Below are 16,664 nucleotides of genomic sequence, written 5' to 3'. Positions count from 1 at the left end.
CTCACGTAAATAACCGTACTGTGTGTGAACGGACTTACTGTAAATACAGGACTGACAACTGTATTCTGCTGCTGTTTATACGTGGCCTCATTCACTTGATGTTCCACTCCAGTTTGGATATTCCCTCAGAAGGACGCTGTCTATTAGATAGTAGACAGCAAGGTGACTTATAGGTTTTGGAACAGAACCAGAGTATGCATACTTAACACTCTTGTAGTTCCATGCCAAGTCTACATTGTCTGTTGTACAAACTTATAAAGTCCTCATTAAATGACCGGAAAAAGCTGCAGGAAAGCAGGCGGTTCTGGTGATCCCATCAGGTTCAACTCTTCACCCTCCCCTTGTGAACGAAGCCTGAGGTTTGTCTTTGATTTGACGCTCCTGTGACGGTAGCGTCACCTGGGAGCCGTCCCCGGGGTGATGCTAGCAGGATGTAATGTGTTTTTTGCCAGGGTGAAAAATGGCATTGTCTCTTTTCAATTTGGGAGCCGAGTCCCTGGCGAGGGGGCTCGTGCCGGCTGTGAGAAATGAGTATCTCCGGGTGGTGTGTTTGGCCTTTGGAGGAACATCAGAGCAGAGAAAGCGGTGAGCTGAAGACATCTGCTTTACCTCTATCATGGATTTTGCTGACATTTAAAAATGTTCTGGATCAAATCTTGTATTTACTTAATTTACTCTGAATTGTTGAGAAAACGTTATAAAAATCACGGCAGCATGATAAAGTTAAAATTCTCTCATTAGAAAGATTTATTTATTTAAAGAAGTCTCTTATGTTCACCAAGGCTGCATTTGTTTGATCAAAAATACTGTAAAACATGAATATTGTAAAATATTGTTACAATTTAAAGTGTCTTTTCTATTTTAATATATATTAAAATGTAATGTATCATGTGATTGGCAAAGTTGAATTTTCAGTACACATTACGCCATGGGTACTGAATATATGCTGTTTTTGTGCTTATCTTATTATTAATGTTGAAAACGGTTGTACTGTTAATATATCATTTATTTCTGTGGTGCAAAGCTAAATTTTCTTCAGCCGTAATTCCAGTCTTCAGTGTCACATGATCCTTCAGAAATCTTTAGTAACAATATGCACTACCGTTCAAAAGTATTCAACAAGAATGTGTTAAATTGAAAAAAGGACATAGATTTATATTGTTAGAGTGTGTGTGTGTGCGTGCGTGCGTGCGTGCGTGCGTGCGTAAGTGCATGTGTGTGTGTGTGTGTGTGTGTGTGTGTGTGTGTGTGTGTGTGTGTGTGTGTGTGTGTGTGTGTGTGTGTGTGTGTGTGTGTGTGTGTGTGTGTGTGTGTGTGTGAGTGTGAGAGAATTGTTGGGTCGGGTATATACGGTATACCTTTGTTTCTCACCAGCATCATCAGCTTTTTGGACATTCTCCCTGTTTACTCCTCTCTCCAGCACTAAATATGGCAGAAACAACAAAGCCAATGATGCTCCCCGAAATTGTTTCAGTCATTTACATTTTAAGTCATTTTGAGTTATTTACAAAAGGTAAACATTGACCCGCTGCTGCTCTTCTGCCAAACTAATGGACTAATATAAATACGCAGTTGCCCAATTCCTACTGCAGTCTTAAATCTATCATTTTGCAAGGACATCTTTACAAGTGCTTGTTTTTTAAAGCAGTTTTATCACACTGCACACTGTGGGATATTGTGAAGAATGAGGTTTTTTTTTTTTTTTCACCAATATTGTGGCTCTTTGGTTGACTCTGAAGTGTTTGCGTCTGTAACTTTTCTCCACAGAGTTGAAGCAAGAGCTATTAGTCATGAAGTTTACAAAAAATGTCACCCTGACCATCTGTTTGTCCTTAAAGTCATTCATTCTACTCCTGCAGAAGATAAATTACATTTACATCTGCCTCTAGCTTCATGTTTACAGATTTTTGGGAAAGTAAATAAGTAATGAACATTTGTAATTTATTATGCTTAGAGGCACTTGGAGTGAAAACAAGTTTTTTTAAGCATAATGACATCTCTCATTCTCCCACAAAAAAAAAAGTAAAAAAACACCAACTGTTATTTTTTTTATGCCTCATTACAGTGTGCAAACATAAACGCTCAATATTGTTCCGTTGTTTATGTTGAACTAAAGAGCTCTTGTTGCATGAATCAATATTTATTTTGCAGTGAAGTGGTGCTCTAATTGAATGATTCACTATTTAATTAGTTAATTGACGTGATGCTAGCAAACGTGCATTTACTGTGATTAAAAGTGCATCTGGGTAATAGCGGATGTTATGGGAAGGTGACAGCATTGAAATTGCAATGAGCCCGCAACAGCACAGGTGCTCTGGACTCATTTGATGCACTTGATGTCAGTCAGAATAACATGGTGACCGTGCTTCAAAATGCGTGGCCTGAATGTGCAGACCCTGCAGGGAATATGCGCAACAGTATATGATGTCTCACTGTTGACAACATCCCCCAGATTTCTATTTAGCTTTTATTTATTATTTGTTTTTATTACCCAGATGCACTTTTAATCACAGTAAATGCACGTTTGCTAGCATCACGTCAATTAACTAATTTGAATTTTGATTTTCACCTATATTTATTTTATTTCAGTTAGTTTAGTTTTTCGGTTAGTTCAGATAGTTTCAGAATTCTAAGTTTACATCTGATATTTACATTTTGTCTGATTTTAATTAATGAAAATTATTTTTAATATTGTAGCTAAAAATTATGTATAATAAGTAAATAACAATACAATGACAACACCTTGAAATGTTTATAATAGTATTAGGGCTGCACGATTCTGGATAAATTGAGAATTATTATTTATATGTTTAAAATAGAATGATTGATAGAATCATGATTCTCCTTTTATTCTGAATAGACAATTAAAAAAATAATGCAATTTACTAGAGCTTCTGGCAAAATGTTAATTGCTGCAGTCTATTTAAAAAAAAAAATATCAATTTGAATTAATGTGTTATGTGGATGGAGGAGATGAACCCAAAAGCAGACTGAATGCTCTTACACAGTTTATTGAAGACAAAACAGAGAACAAAACCCACAAGGGGGCAAAACAAGACTAAGACTCAACGATGACTAGACAGTAACAAACAACAAAACAATTCTCACTATACGTTAAACAGGATTCCAGACAAAGTACTCACACAGCAACCCAGTCTCACGGCAGTTCGTGATATGGTCACGTAATTTAATCTATTGATTCGTGGCACGGGCACGTTTATTTCGTTATTTTCGTAATTCCAGCACGTTTTTTAAAACTAATGTGTTTCAATGGGAAGCATCTTTCGTGATCAAAGCACGATTCTATCTCCCTATCGGGCTGCAGTAGAGAAGCTGTTTAATCAACATTTATTCACGAGATCTTATCATGGTTTATGTATTTATTTTAATTATATTATTTCGTTCTTATTGCCAGGGAAGCTGGATTGCTTTGCTGTTTATTGATATTTTAAAAAAATATTTTATTAGTAGGAAATCGCGCTGAAGAAGTCTCATTCAGAACACCTCGCGATATTTGGCATCAGTTCACGTGTGCCAGATGTTGGTAAGTAGTCGTAAATACGCTGTCCTAATAATGTTTGATATAATGTATTTTCTGTGTGTCGAAATTAATCAGATTAGCTCAAGTTCAGTCACTGCATTATATCTGTCATCTCCACGGAGGCTTTGCGTTTCATTGCTTTCTATGAAAATGGTTTCTATGGTGATTAAACACTGTCTGTCACGTGATGTGCTATACAGTAGGCCTAGAGTAGACCTTCAATCAGTTAATCATATTCATATCAGGTTTTTAAGTTGTACAATTAGTTCCAAAGTTGTATGTGTAGTAGAAGCACAGTAAAAACAACACCATGCTTTTACCACAGTAACATTAGTTTTACTGTGATAAGTGTAGTAAAAAGACAGTAATCACACAACTTACCATGCTTTTACCACACTATTGGTAGTTTTAATGTGGTACTTATTGTAAATGCACAGTGACCACAACACTAACCATGCTTTTACCTCAGTAACCTTAGTTTTACTGTGATGGGTAGTAAAGGACAGCAATCACAAAACTTACCATGCTTTTACCTCAGTATTGGAAGTTTTAAAGTGATAATTGTAGTAAATTATGCATATTAACCACAACACCTACCATGCTTTTAATGCTTAATAATGTAACATCCAATATTTGTAAGGAAAATCAGTACTTTTTCCTTTAAATAATCCTATATATTATACATAATGATATTTTATTTTCTCTGTTTTCAGCTGAAAAGACCAAAAGGGCCTTTCGGACTCAGTCAGCCCATTATTGTTTGAGGACAAGTAAACGGAGGAGACTGACCGCTGCAAAGACAAATATTCGCAATGGTACGTATGTGTTGGTTTTAACCCTAAATCAAACATTTTATCAAGCATTTGTTGTTTCTTAAACCTGTTCTTACAAAACCCAAAGCCCAATCAGTATGAACAGTCTCAAAGTCTTAATAATTCACAAGATTTAACAAGTTGTCAAATTCGTACGATACTAGTACATATTTGTATACTCGTACATAATCCTGCAGCTTTTACTCCTAGTGCTGTCATTGGCTACTGCCTCAATTCCTGTACATATTTATCGCGACATTTGTAAATCAGTTGCGCCCCTTCTTGGAAAGTAGTCTGATGTCCCACACACTGTCAGAAAGTTTATATTAATTGCATTGTATTCATTAAAATGATTACAAATTGGTCCCTGTCTGTTCATGTTCCAATGTCCAATGATACATGATGTCTCTCCACACCTCATAACCTACCTCTGTTTGCAAGAGTGGAAAAGCTAATCTGACTTGTCACATGACATCAGATACTCGATTATTTTGTCGTAATCAGATCAGTTACACTGCTGATAACTGTCCCGTTTGCATGTAAATCATGTTATTTTTAAACGAGTTCATATGATTATTGCTTGCTATTAAAGACATACTTTTATTCATAGAAATGCCAACATATCAGTGAACGTATAACATAAAAATGCTTTTAACATTTAATTATGCAACACTCTTTACAGAAATATATCCCACAGTTATGGATAAACTCCCAACATCATCATCAAGTCCTGTGCTGGGCACATTGGGCAACAAGTGTCCTCCAACGTATTCGATCCGTGGCCAAGTTCTCCGCATCTTCCCATGGGACACTGACATTCTTCAGGTCTTCGTGAAACATCTGTCTCCATGTCTTCCTTGGTCTTCCCTGTCTCCTGCATCCTCCTGGTGGTGTCCACTTCATCACTGTCTTTGGGTGGTGTTGTTTGGGCATGCGTCGGATGTGTCCAGCGAGGTGCACCCTTTGCTCTGTCACAGTTTCTGAAAGTCTTCATGTGAAGTCCCACTCCTCCTCAGGATCTCTTTGATATATGCAGAACCAATATTGAAAATAGTGATTTATCTTTTTTCCATATTGTTAAAGCATTTTGTTTTCTCTTTTCAGCTTCATAAACTGTACTTGATGTCTGCCTAATCCCTTCATCAAAGAAGCGTCAGTGTGCATCAGGTGTTTTCCAAAAGGACATATTCATTGCCATCCATTAGTTCTAGTCATGCAGTGACTTCATGATGCAATAGACACATGTATATTTCTGCAAGTGTATATAGCTGGTGTTTGTCCGAACAATTGAAGATAGAGAAAACAATCAATATTTATGGAAATCTTATTGGTGCTGAAAGAATATTACAGAAATGACACACTTGACATACTGGACATTATTCTGAGTTTGTTACCTTTACATTTAGATGGACTTCATGTCTTACATTTAGCTTCATTAAACATTTTATTACAGTGGTCACTATAGTAAATGTCCACCATAACTACATCTATGGTATCATTATATCACTACCTGGTTAATGTAAATGTAATATACCCGTGAATGTATTTTATTGAAGCATTTTCTTACTGACGTTTATAATCATTAACTATTTTAAGTTGCCTTTCATTTAGTTACAATAAAAGTGACCAATAATCACAGGGATATAGAATTAAAGTTGAGAATGTAAAATGTTGTGCTTACATTTTTGCCTATTTGTTCTTTAAAGCGAAGAAACAAATATATTTTCACATAACAAAGTTGAATCTCATCTCTTGGTTTGTAAAAATGTAACTTCATCATAGCGATTTTTTTAACGTTACTGTATGTGTCACTATAATAGATTGCCCCTGTATCTGGATATTTTTTTTATATATAATTAACTGATTTTTATACTGTTGTGCAGTAGGTTTGGCACTAAATTTGTCTTTTAAACAGTTTGACATTAAATATTGGAATATGCTTTCAAAATTGTGTGCATTCATTGTGATTTTGTTACATTTATTTGAATATAATTGATATACCTTTGATATACTATACATACGCTGTAAATGTTAGAAGCACTTTAGTATATGTAATTATCTTTAATTAAAATACTGCAGAACTACCCCTGCTGTAGGCCATTGCTTAGAAAAAAGTTTATCTTTCAAATGTAATTTTGAATCAGTCTAATCAAATAAAAACATTTGTGTCATTGATCATGTGATCTCGTTTTTGGATGGTAACCACACAGAGGAGTCTTGTTTTTAAATGTGATTTTATAATTTAATTAGAATGAATACATTACAGCCCAAATATTAAATATTTAAGGTATCTATCCCTGTAGCCGGAACCAGAAGAGATCTGTCATCATTTACCATAAATGGGCAAGTAAGTGTGACGCATCTGTTCAGCTGGGTTGTTATTGGCTGTGACTTTATCGCAGAGCTCGCTGTGATTGGACTATCGTTTAACCCATATAAAACGGCGCTTCATGTTACAAAGCATGTTTTGGTGTTATTGCGTTAGTTATACATAAAGTTAACTATAAAGTGTCTCTATGTTGTGAGAAATTGCTCCTTTACTGAGATCCCTACCCTAACCCTAAGCATGTCTGCTCATTTCAATGAACTACAGGACAATGTTTCCTGTTCCATTGATAGAATGACAAAGATATCTGGGTAATGTAGTTTAAAACGTTTAGTAATGAAACAATAAATGTTAAATAAAGAATAACTTTAATGGACAACTGGATATCTAAATTTGTTCATTGTGCAAACGTTTATGACATATATGAGGGACAGGCTGAAATTTGATAATTTACTGTGAGTACTTTAAAAATAACCTTTATGCCAGCTTTCCGTATAAGTCAGAAAACTGTGCACAACAGTATTTGGTAAACATAGCATAAGCAGTTGTCCTGCTGATTTTCTCTTTGATACACTAACCGGACTGTGAGTTACAGCCATTTGAAATGTGCAGTTTTTTGCTCTTCTGGGGGCCGTTGCTGGGCCCTTGGGGGTGGAAGTGCAGTACAATCTACACACACTATTACTATTACACAGGAATAATGCACCATTCAGTAAAACAACAAAAAAACATTGCCAACATTTCCTTTTCACCCCCTCTGATTGCTGCTTATATGCCTGACATCAGTAATGTCTATGCTTTCATTTTAAATGCAGTAGGCTAGTAGATGTACTACAATGATCAACATGGATCATCTTCAATTATGCTTGAAGTGTTTATAGCAAGATAGCCACTGCAGCCTCTTGTTATTCACATAGCTTCCCTTTATTTCACTGCAAACTGCTTATACATGCAAGTATGTGCAACTTTTGTTGCATTGTTGTCCCAAATATCACTAACCAGATCTAAATGTGTATGTCCTAAGAAAAAGAATCATGGTAATTAATTACATGTAGTTGTTTTAAAATTAAAATTTAAAATTGTAGTTGTTTTAAACTAAACTAAAGAAATAAGAAATTAACATTTCTCAAATATATATATATTTTTTTACTGTACCAAACACCACTTTCAATACACAATATTCACCATACTTTATTACACAATACTTTATTGGAGGACACAGCATAAAGTTGATAAAGTAGCATAAAGACAATGAGATTCAAGATAAATAAAAATGTGTTTTCAAAAATACATTAACATCATATTAATCCATTCACAGCTGCTGAGCCACAAAATGAGTGCCAGAGAATCATATTCAGTCACCTATGATACAGAAAACAGATTTGATATTGTGTTGGAAAATAATGATTCATTATCACAGCTAAACTGGTTTCTTGCTCTTCCCTGTACATGTCTCTATCATGTTCATGTTCTTCTTCCTCGTCTAAACAGTTTGTTCAGGTGTACCCTACAGTACAACAGAAGAACAGAAGATGTGATCACTGATGTGGTGTAGCTTTTTCTCAACCAGAGGAAGAAGTCTCAACATCCCATTGTCAGGCGTTCTCCAGTCCTGGTCTGAAAGTAAAGCAAAAAACACAAACAATACAAATTAAGTTGTTTAATGGACAGTCATGTCAGCTTTATGGCTATGTTTACACGTGGAAGGCTATTTTCATAAACGGACATTTCACCCCTCTTTGTTTTAAAAAATAACATCGTGCACACGAACCCGTGTATATGCCGTCCAGAGCATGCCAAACCTGTAGGTGGCAGTGTAACGAGAAGCTCGAGCCCACGTTAGCCAATCAGAATCCCGAAAATAGTCACATACTGTGACGTCAGTTTACATGCAAACGTGCAAACAAAGTTTTCCAAAATCTCCACTTTGGCCCGAGTTCTTAGAAATAATCGTTTTCTGTGATAAAAACTCGGTTTTCGTGTAAATGAGAGGCCAAACCGCAGGGAAATATCTGTGTCTTCACTTCGTGTAAACGGGGCCTATGTTCTGCGATATATTAAGCAGTGATGGGCTACTCTGGCCCTTAGCGTCCACTGTCCTGCAGATTAAGCTCCAACCTCAAACCCTCCTGCCTATTGTAAGTAAAGCTGAAGATTTTCATATGTGCTCGATTAGGGTTGGAGGAAAACTCTCAACCTCAAAAAGGAGAACGCTAAAGGGCCAGAGTTGGCCGTTCCTGATTTAAATTTACAAAGCAGCAGTCAGTACATTATATAATATACACATTGAAGTATTTTATATATATATATTATATATATATATATAATATTTCAGCAAATAATATAAGCTAAGTACTGAACAAAACATTTTTTACCCATATCAACAGCAACCTATTTTAAAAGATCTTTAAGAAAGGCATGGTCTCTTTTGCCTTTGCAAGTGATGCTTGATTTTTTTCAAGACAACAAACTCTTCTGTCACTAGTTTCAAGAGCTTCACTTGGTCAAAAACCAAGTGATAACCTGTACAATGTAAAATTGTCAAAATCAAATTATGTACTACATATTACAGCATTGTTTCAATACAAGACATACCAATGGACTCGCGCACCTTTCTGTCTTCTTTGGGCAGCAGATGTTCCTTCCTCACCCGAAACAAAGGACTTATTCGATTAGCTTGTGTTGATATAAGGACTGGTCTTCCTTCTCTGCTGTAAAACAAGAAAGTCTCTACTTACTCTATGTGCAATTACTATTGTTCTTGAAACATAAATTAAGACAGTTATAATTTACCTTACGATTCAGGAGAGAGCATTTGATGAGTAAATACTGATTGAAATATTCTAGAAACTTTACCTGGGAAGGGCTGATCACGGCAAGATCCGCTGCGAATCACTAGCAGCTCTTGTGAGGGTTGGCTCTTAAAAGAGCTGTTGAGTTTGATGTTGTAGAGATCTAAAGTAATCCTGCAATACAGAAAGTAAGGTCATTTTATTACATTACATGCAAGCAGTCAGTTATACAACTGTAGGATTTATTTCTGTAAAGAGTGTTGCATAATTAAATGTTAAAAGCATTTTTATGTTATACGTTCACTGATATGTTGGCATTTCTATGAATAAAAGTATGTCTTTAATAGCAAGCAATAATCATATGAACTCGTTTAAAAATAACATGATTTACATGCAAACGGGACAGTTATCAGCAGTGTAACTGATCTGATTACGACAAAATAATCGAGTATCTGATGTCATGTGACAAGTCAGATTAGCTTTTCCACTCTTGCAAACAGAGGTAGGTTATGAGGTGTGGAGAGACATCATGTATCATTGGACATTGGAACATGAACAGACAGGGACCAATTTGTAATCATTTTAATGAATACAATGCAATTAATATAAACTTTCTGACAGTGTGTGGGACATCAGACTACTTTCCAAGAAGGGGCGCAACTGATTTACAAATGTCGCGATAAATATGTACAGGAATTGAGGCAGTAGCCAATGACAGCACTAGGAGTAAAAGCTGCAGGATTATGTACGAGTATACAAATATGTACTAGTATCGTACGAATTTGACAACTTGTTAAATCTTGTGAATTATTAAGACTTTGAGACTGTTCATACTGATTGGGCTTTGGGTTTTGTAAGAACAGGTTTAAGAAACAACAAATGCTTGATAAAATGTTTGATTTAGGGTTAAAACCAACACATACGTACCATTGCGAATATTTGTCTTTGCAGCGGTCCGTCTCCTCCGTTTACTTGTCCTCAAACAATAATGGGCTGACTGAGTCCGAAAGGCCCTTTTGGTCTTTTCAGCTGAAAACAGAGAAAATAAAATATCATTATGTATAATATATAGGATTATTTAAAGGAAAAAGTACTGATTTTCCTTACAAATATTGGATGTTACATTATTAAGCATTAAAAGCATGGTAGGTGTTGTGGTTAATATGCATAATTTACTACAATTATCACTTTAAAACTACCAATACTGAGGTAAAAGCATGGTAAGTTTTGTGATTGCTGTCCTTTACTACCCATCACAGTAAAACTAAGGTTACTGAGGTAAAAGCATGGTTAGTGTTGTGGTCACTGTGCATTTACAATAAGTACCACATTAAAACTACCAATAGAGTGGTAAAAGCATGGTAAGTTGTGTGATTACTGTCTTTTTACTACACTTATCACAGTAAAACTAATGTTACTGTGGTAAAAGCATGGTGTTGTTTTTACTGTGCTTCTACTACACATACAACTTTGGAACTAATTGTACAACTTAAAAACCTGATATGAATATGATTAACTGATTGAAGGTCTACTCTAGGCCTACTGTATAGCACATAACGTGACAGACAGTGTTTAATCACCAGAAACCATTTTCATAGAAAGCAATGAAACGCAAAGCCTCCGTTGAGATGACAGATATAATGCAGTGACTGAACTTGAGCTAATCTGATTAATTTCGACACACAGAAAATACATTATATCAAACATTATTAGGACAGCGTATTTACGACTACTTACCAACATCTGGCACACGTGAACTGATGCCAAATATCGCGAGGTGTTCGGAATGAGACTTCTTCAGCGCGAATTCCTACTAATAAAATATATTTTTAAATATCAATAAACAGCAAAGCAATCCAGCTTCCCTGGCAATAAGAACGAAATAATATAATTAAAATAAATACATAAACCATGATAAGATCTCGTGAATAAATGTTGATTAAACAGCTTCTCTACTGCAGCCCGATAGGGAGATAGAATCGTGCTTTGATCACGAAAGATGCTTCCCATTGAAACACATTAGTTTTAAAAAACGTGCTGGAATTACGAAAATAACGAAATAAACGTGCCCGTGCCACGAATCAATAGATTAAATTACGTGACCATATCACGAACTGCCGTGAGACTGGGTTGCACACAGCGATATATCATAAAGATTGACACGCAACGATGGACAGAGTTTGACAATGAACCGACACAGGACAGCAAACACAAGGGGATTAAATAGGGAGACTAATGATAACAAAACAGGTGACACAGGTAAAGCAATAATGACAAAACGAGGATAACAAGGAGGGCGGGGCTAGATGACGAGACAACACAAGCACATGGCCCAAACAATTGGCCATGCGCTTGTACACAAAACATGGGTCTGCCATGATCCTGCCACAAGACCAGGAAAAACAAAGTCATGATGGCAGAATCATGACAGAATGTTTTTATTTGTTCTTAATGCTGTTTGAATGAATGATTCAATGACTCATTCATAAAGACTTCACTTGAATCATTACTGAATAAATCAGCATTTATGAAAGAATCGCTTGAACGAATGATTCAATGAAAAAAAATGTAACAGTCACTTGTCACCCCCTAATGGTGTAACGATGTAAACTAATTGATATAATCTTTTATTTGACGTATATTTTACTCTATTTTGATCGCCATCATATACATCAGTGTTTATATTTGAACTATGAATGTTTATCCCAGCTCTTTGTGATAATTAGAATTATTTTAACACTAACATTATTTTACCATTTAATAATGATACTGTGTTTTTAAAAATACTGTTTTTAAATCTGTTCCATACCTATATGACACCTCTCTGGCTCAGCAGCAGCGCATACACAGATTTGAACATTGACAAATGACATTGATTTTCAGAATAATCATTGATTATGTTCATTAATAGCTCATCATAATCGCTAGTGAAGAGTATTCACACTGCAATTGCAGCACAGGTGATTGACTCATGGCAGATTTCAAAATGTTTAAACCATTTAGCCTGAAGCAGCAGTTGTGGGATGTTGTCTGATTGCTGTAGACTCCTTGAAGTAATCATGCTTGGCATGTTGAGAGTACAATATTCAGTCATATGATTCATTCATTCATGTTCTGGTGTGGTCACTCAAGAGTGACCAGATCTTGTTTTGTCATCTGTCTGTCAGTCTGCTTCAGCCTCCTCTGCAGCAGCGACAACAGAATATCTCCAAACGTTTCATATTGTCAAAGTCCATCTGGCAGACATACTGTACATGTAGTCCATAGTGTCAAATGCATGACATATATCTGTAATCTCTGACATAGTGACATGAAATGGACTTAAAACTAGTGAGGTTTCTTCTTGATATGACTCAAGCTTTGAATTACGAATCTAGCCGTTTCTCTGGATTTTCTAATGCTCCCGCAGAGACCCACTGGGGCAAAACTGCAACACATGTTTACAGCAATTAAACTTACTGGCATCATAGCTGATTATTTTGGATCACATTCAGCCAAATAAACTTCCAAGTAATGTTTGACCTTAATACAGTTTTAAAGAAAACTCTATGTAGAAAATACTGTTGATTTGAATGATGCAATAATGCAGCGGTGGGTCTTTAATGCACATAAAAGCCCATCCGATAATTCACCGAAAATTATTACAAATGTTTCTAGATGTAGCCTGATTAAATTTTAGAGAGCTTGTCTGAGATGAACATGCTGAATGTTCAGTCTTGTTGCTCACTGGAAGGTATTTATAAAGGTCAAAGTTACTTCACAGTGGAGAACATATACCAGTACCAATGGGCCTCTCAGTGTTAAATATGTTGAGAAGATGTAGTTGCACTATTCAGGGCTTTATTCTATTCCACTATTCAGATAAGCAGTAGGCTACTACGACACAGCCTACAAAATGCTACAGTTGAGTCTCTGGCAGACACGTTCTGAATAAAGTGTTACTTAACAACGGTTTTTACTTACGAAAACTGTTTTATGTGCTTACACAGGTGGAACATGATTTCAATGTACAGCATTGGATTAAAAAAAAAACGGTTAAGGCCGGCGTACACTGTGCAAGTTCGGACACTTGGGAGGTCGTGAGATATTTGTACACGTCAGTTAACCTGATAAGCGTGTGAAAGCAGCTGGTACACGGCACGACTGTAGGCTACTGCACGGTGAGCTGGTGGCCATTCACAAGCTTTCGCTCTACACTTTAGACATTCTGGGCCCTATTATAATGATCTAAGCACATGGTCTAAAGCAAGTGCACTTAGGGCTAGTCCGAATCCAAGGACGTGAAAACTGCGTCGGACTGAAACTAGCAAAAAACACTTGCGTCGCTCTTGGCGCTGCACTGTGCCGGGTGTAATATAGGGTGCCCTCTAACTATAAATACATTTGCAACTAAATGTCACCTCACTGTCATAGGTAGCTATTAGTAGACTGTAGTAGACAGTTAGGTTAGGGTTTGGGTTAGCAGAATAAGTTGACATGTAGCTGCAAAGTTACTTATTGTCAGTACAGTATGGGTTAGGGTTAGGGTCTGTTGGGGGAGCATCAAAATAAAGTGTTTGCAGATATTAAGCAGACAGTTTACTACTCTGAGAGTTGTTGACATGCAGTTGCAAAGTAAAAGACCTCTATCTGGTCTATGCTGCTCATTAGTTGGTTGAACCAGCAGCCAGGTACCAAAAACCAGATTGACTACATTAAACTTGTTTTACAAGCCGGTATCTGGTTTGTTGCAGGTCCAAGATGGCCTAAGGACCATTGTGGACTCGCTAATGATCAACTTGGATGATCTGAAATCATCCAGCATGTTAGCTTAGACTTTGACAGCATGTGAAATGAGGTTGGAGTTGTTTATGGGAACTGTCCAGTTATTTATTTAGTAATTTTGGGGGCCTTGCCGTTTTGAGAAATAAAGTGTAGACGTATATTTTAAGAAAACCTAAGGCTTAACATCCTACCAGAACCAGATGGAGGGAACAGGTAAAATGAAAATAACAACATTGCAGTGCTATCTCACGCTGATATAAATGTCCCTTTAGGTGAGGAAACTTCTGACTAAAACAAGACAAACTGTTCCATTGCAGTCTTAAAGAGTTGAGTGCCTTTTATCTGGAAATGAAACCGACTCAGGTCAGCTTTTATCAAATTGTAAAATGGCTTTGACACTTTGGACTCAAGAGTATGACCTTTTCTTAGAGGAAGCGTTCTTCACCGGTTTGGCTATTGGGCGGTCCGTGGGTGAGGGTCATCAGTCATTAGTCCATGAGAGGTGGTCGATATGGTTTTCTGACTTCCTGTATGAAAGGTGGCGAGGCTGTGCGTATTGGATGAAATGTTGGCATTGTGATTCCAGACGTGATCCTTCAAAACATTATGAAAGTTCTATCCATCACTGCACCCTTTCACCATTACCTAAGATTCAGTGCGGGCTGGGAAACCGAAATAAGGTTTAGTGAAGGATAAAACGGTATTATCTATATCCACTAACCACCTGACCCTTGCGTAGGAGCCATTACTCATTTCCTCCCTCTCCTTCCTGTTCTCCGAGCACAAACGAAGGCTCTTTGTGGAGCAGAACACTACTAAAGCACCGCGACGCTATTATTGGAACAGACTCTTTTATTCCCACCCTTTCAGTCTCATTATTCCTCAAACTAACAGAACACCCACCACTTCCACTCTCCTCTCGTCTACCTTCCTGTTCTTTGCACCAGCCGTTCTCCAGGGACACGAGGGACTTTGAAGGTGTCTCCTGAGTCCTGGGATAAGCTTGATTTGAGGGAACGGGACTGGTGGATTATCACACTTTGATCAGTGTTTCCTCTTTCTCATGTTCCTGCAAATACACACGCACACTCCTTCACACTAGTTTAGATACTTTATGTCCTCAGAAGGTGCAAAGAATTGTTGAACGGATAGTTTTTTTTTCATGGTTCTTGAGACTCTTCAGAAGACTTGGAAAATGTCTATGTTCCTTTTGGCATGCAGTTTGAGTATAACTATACAGTACACTAACGTTCAAAAGTTTGGGGTCAGTAGGATGTAGCTTTTAGTATTTTATACAAACAATATTGTAATTTATTCATGTGATGGTAAAGCTGAATTTCATTACTCCAGTCTTCGGTGTCACATGATCCTTCAGAAATCACTCTAACATGCTAATTTGGAGCTTAAGAAGCATTTATTATTATTCTCAGTGTTGAATAAAGCTTTATGGATAGAATTATTCTAGGATTCTTTGAAGGATCAAAAGAACAGCATTTATTTGAAATAGAAATCTTTTGTAAGATTGTCTTTGTCACTTAAAGGATTAGTTCACTTAAAAAAAAAATGCTGATAATTTACTCACCCCGATGTCATCCAATATGTCCATGTCTTTCTTTCTTTAGTCGAAAAGAAAGGAAAACCAATGAGGAAAACCAATTTTTCTTCACAGAATGGACTTCAATGGCAACCATCTATCCCAATGTTCAAAAGAAGGTTCAAATGTCCGTCTCAATGCAGCTTCAAAGTCTCTATATGATCCCAGTCGAGAAATAAAGGTCTTATCTAGCGAAACAATTGGTAATAAAAAAATTAAAAAAATGATTATATACTTTTTAACCACAATTGTTCGTCTTGTGCTGGTCTGCGGCGCGTCACGTATTACGTAATCACGTTGGTAAGATTACAAAAAAAATACAAAATTGGAACAAAGATGTCGGACGATTTTGACGAGTTTTTCGCCCTTCCCTACTTTTTTGTACCGGAGTACACAGACAAATAACTTAGATAGATGACGTGAACGTGACCTTTCCAACGTGATTACGTAATGCGTGGCGCATCGCAGACCAGCACAAGATGAACAATTGTGGTTAAAAAGTATATCATTTTTATTAATTTTTTTTAAATGACCAATCGTTTCGCTAGATAAGACCTTTATTTCTCGACTGGGATCGTGTAGAGACTTTGAAGCTGCATTGAGACGCATTGTAGAAAAAGCCTGGAATGTTTTCCTCAAAAACCTTAATACATTTTCGACTGAAGAAAGAAAGACATGGATATCTTGGATGACATCGGGGTGAGTAAATTATCAGCAAACATTTTTTTGAAAGTGAACTAATCCTTTAATTAGTAATTAATTAATTTGTAATCTTACTGACCCCAAACTTTTGAACTGTTTGTGTGTATGTATATTTGGCTATATTTTGACTATA

General features: G+C 36.5%; 2 long non-coding RNA genes across 4 annotated transcripts; one reads left to right on the top strand and one right to left on the bottom strand.

The window, feature by feature from the left end:
- The first annotated feature begins 3,153 nt into the window (after positions 1 to 3,153).
- Positions 3,154 to 6,309, top strand: LOC306989300. The gene is made up of 3 exons (XR_013795614.1): positions 3,154 to 3,544; positions 4,255 to 4,356; positions 5,036 to 6,309. It is a non-coding gene; the product is annotated as an uncharacterized lncRNA (long non-coding RNA).
- Positions 6,310 to 7,856: 1,547 nt separating this feature from the next.
- LOC306990071 lies at positions 7,857 to 11,667 on the bottom strand. 3 transcript variants are annotated; one of them, XR_013795809.1, is made up of 5 exons: positions 11,209 to 11,667; positions 10,399 to 10,500; positions 9,536 to 9,645; positions 9,275 to 9,390; positions 7,857 to 8,296 (listed from the first exon to the last, which is right to left on the bottom strand). It is a non-coding gene; the product is annotated as an uncharacterized lncRNA (long non-coding RNA). The 3 variants fall into 3 exon arrangements; XR_013795810.1 differs by lacking the exon at positions 11,209 to 11,667 and having other exon boundaries at positions 10,399 to 10,783; XR_013795811.1 differs by lacking the exon at positions 11,209 to 11,667 and having other exon boundaries at positions 9,275 to 9,387; positions 10,399 to 10,783.
- Between the last annotated feature and the right edge of the window lie 4,997 nt (positions 11,668 to 16,664).

Source organism: Phoxinus phoxinus (assembly GCF_949152265.1).
Source record: "Phoxinus phoxinus genome assembly, chromosome: 21".
NCBI classification, from domain to species: Eukaryota; Metazoa; Chordata; class Actinopteri; order Cypriniformes; family Leuciscidae; genus Phoxinus; species Phoxinus phoxinus.
This window is presented reverse-complemented; position numbering and strand designations above follow the sequence as displayed.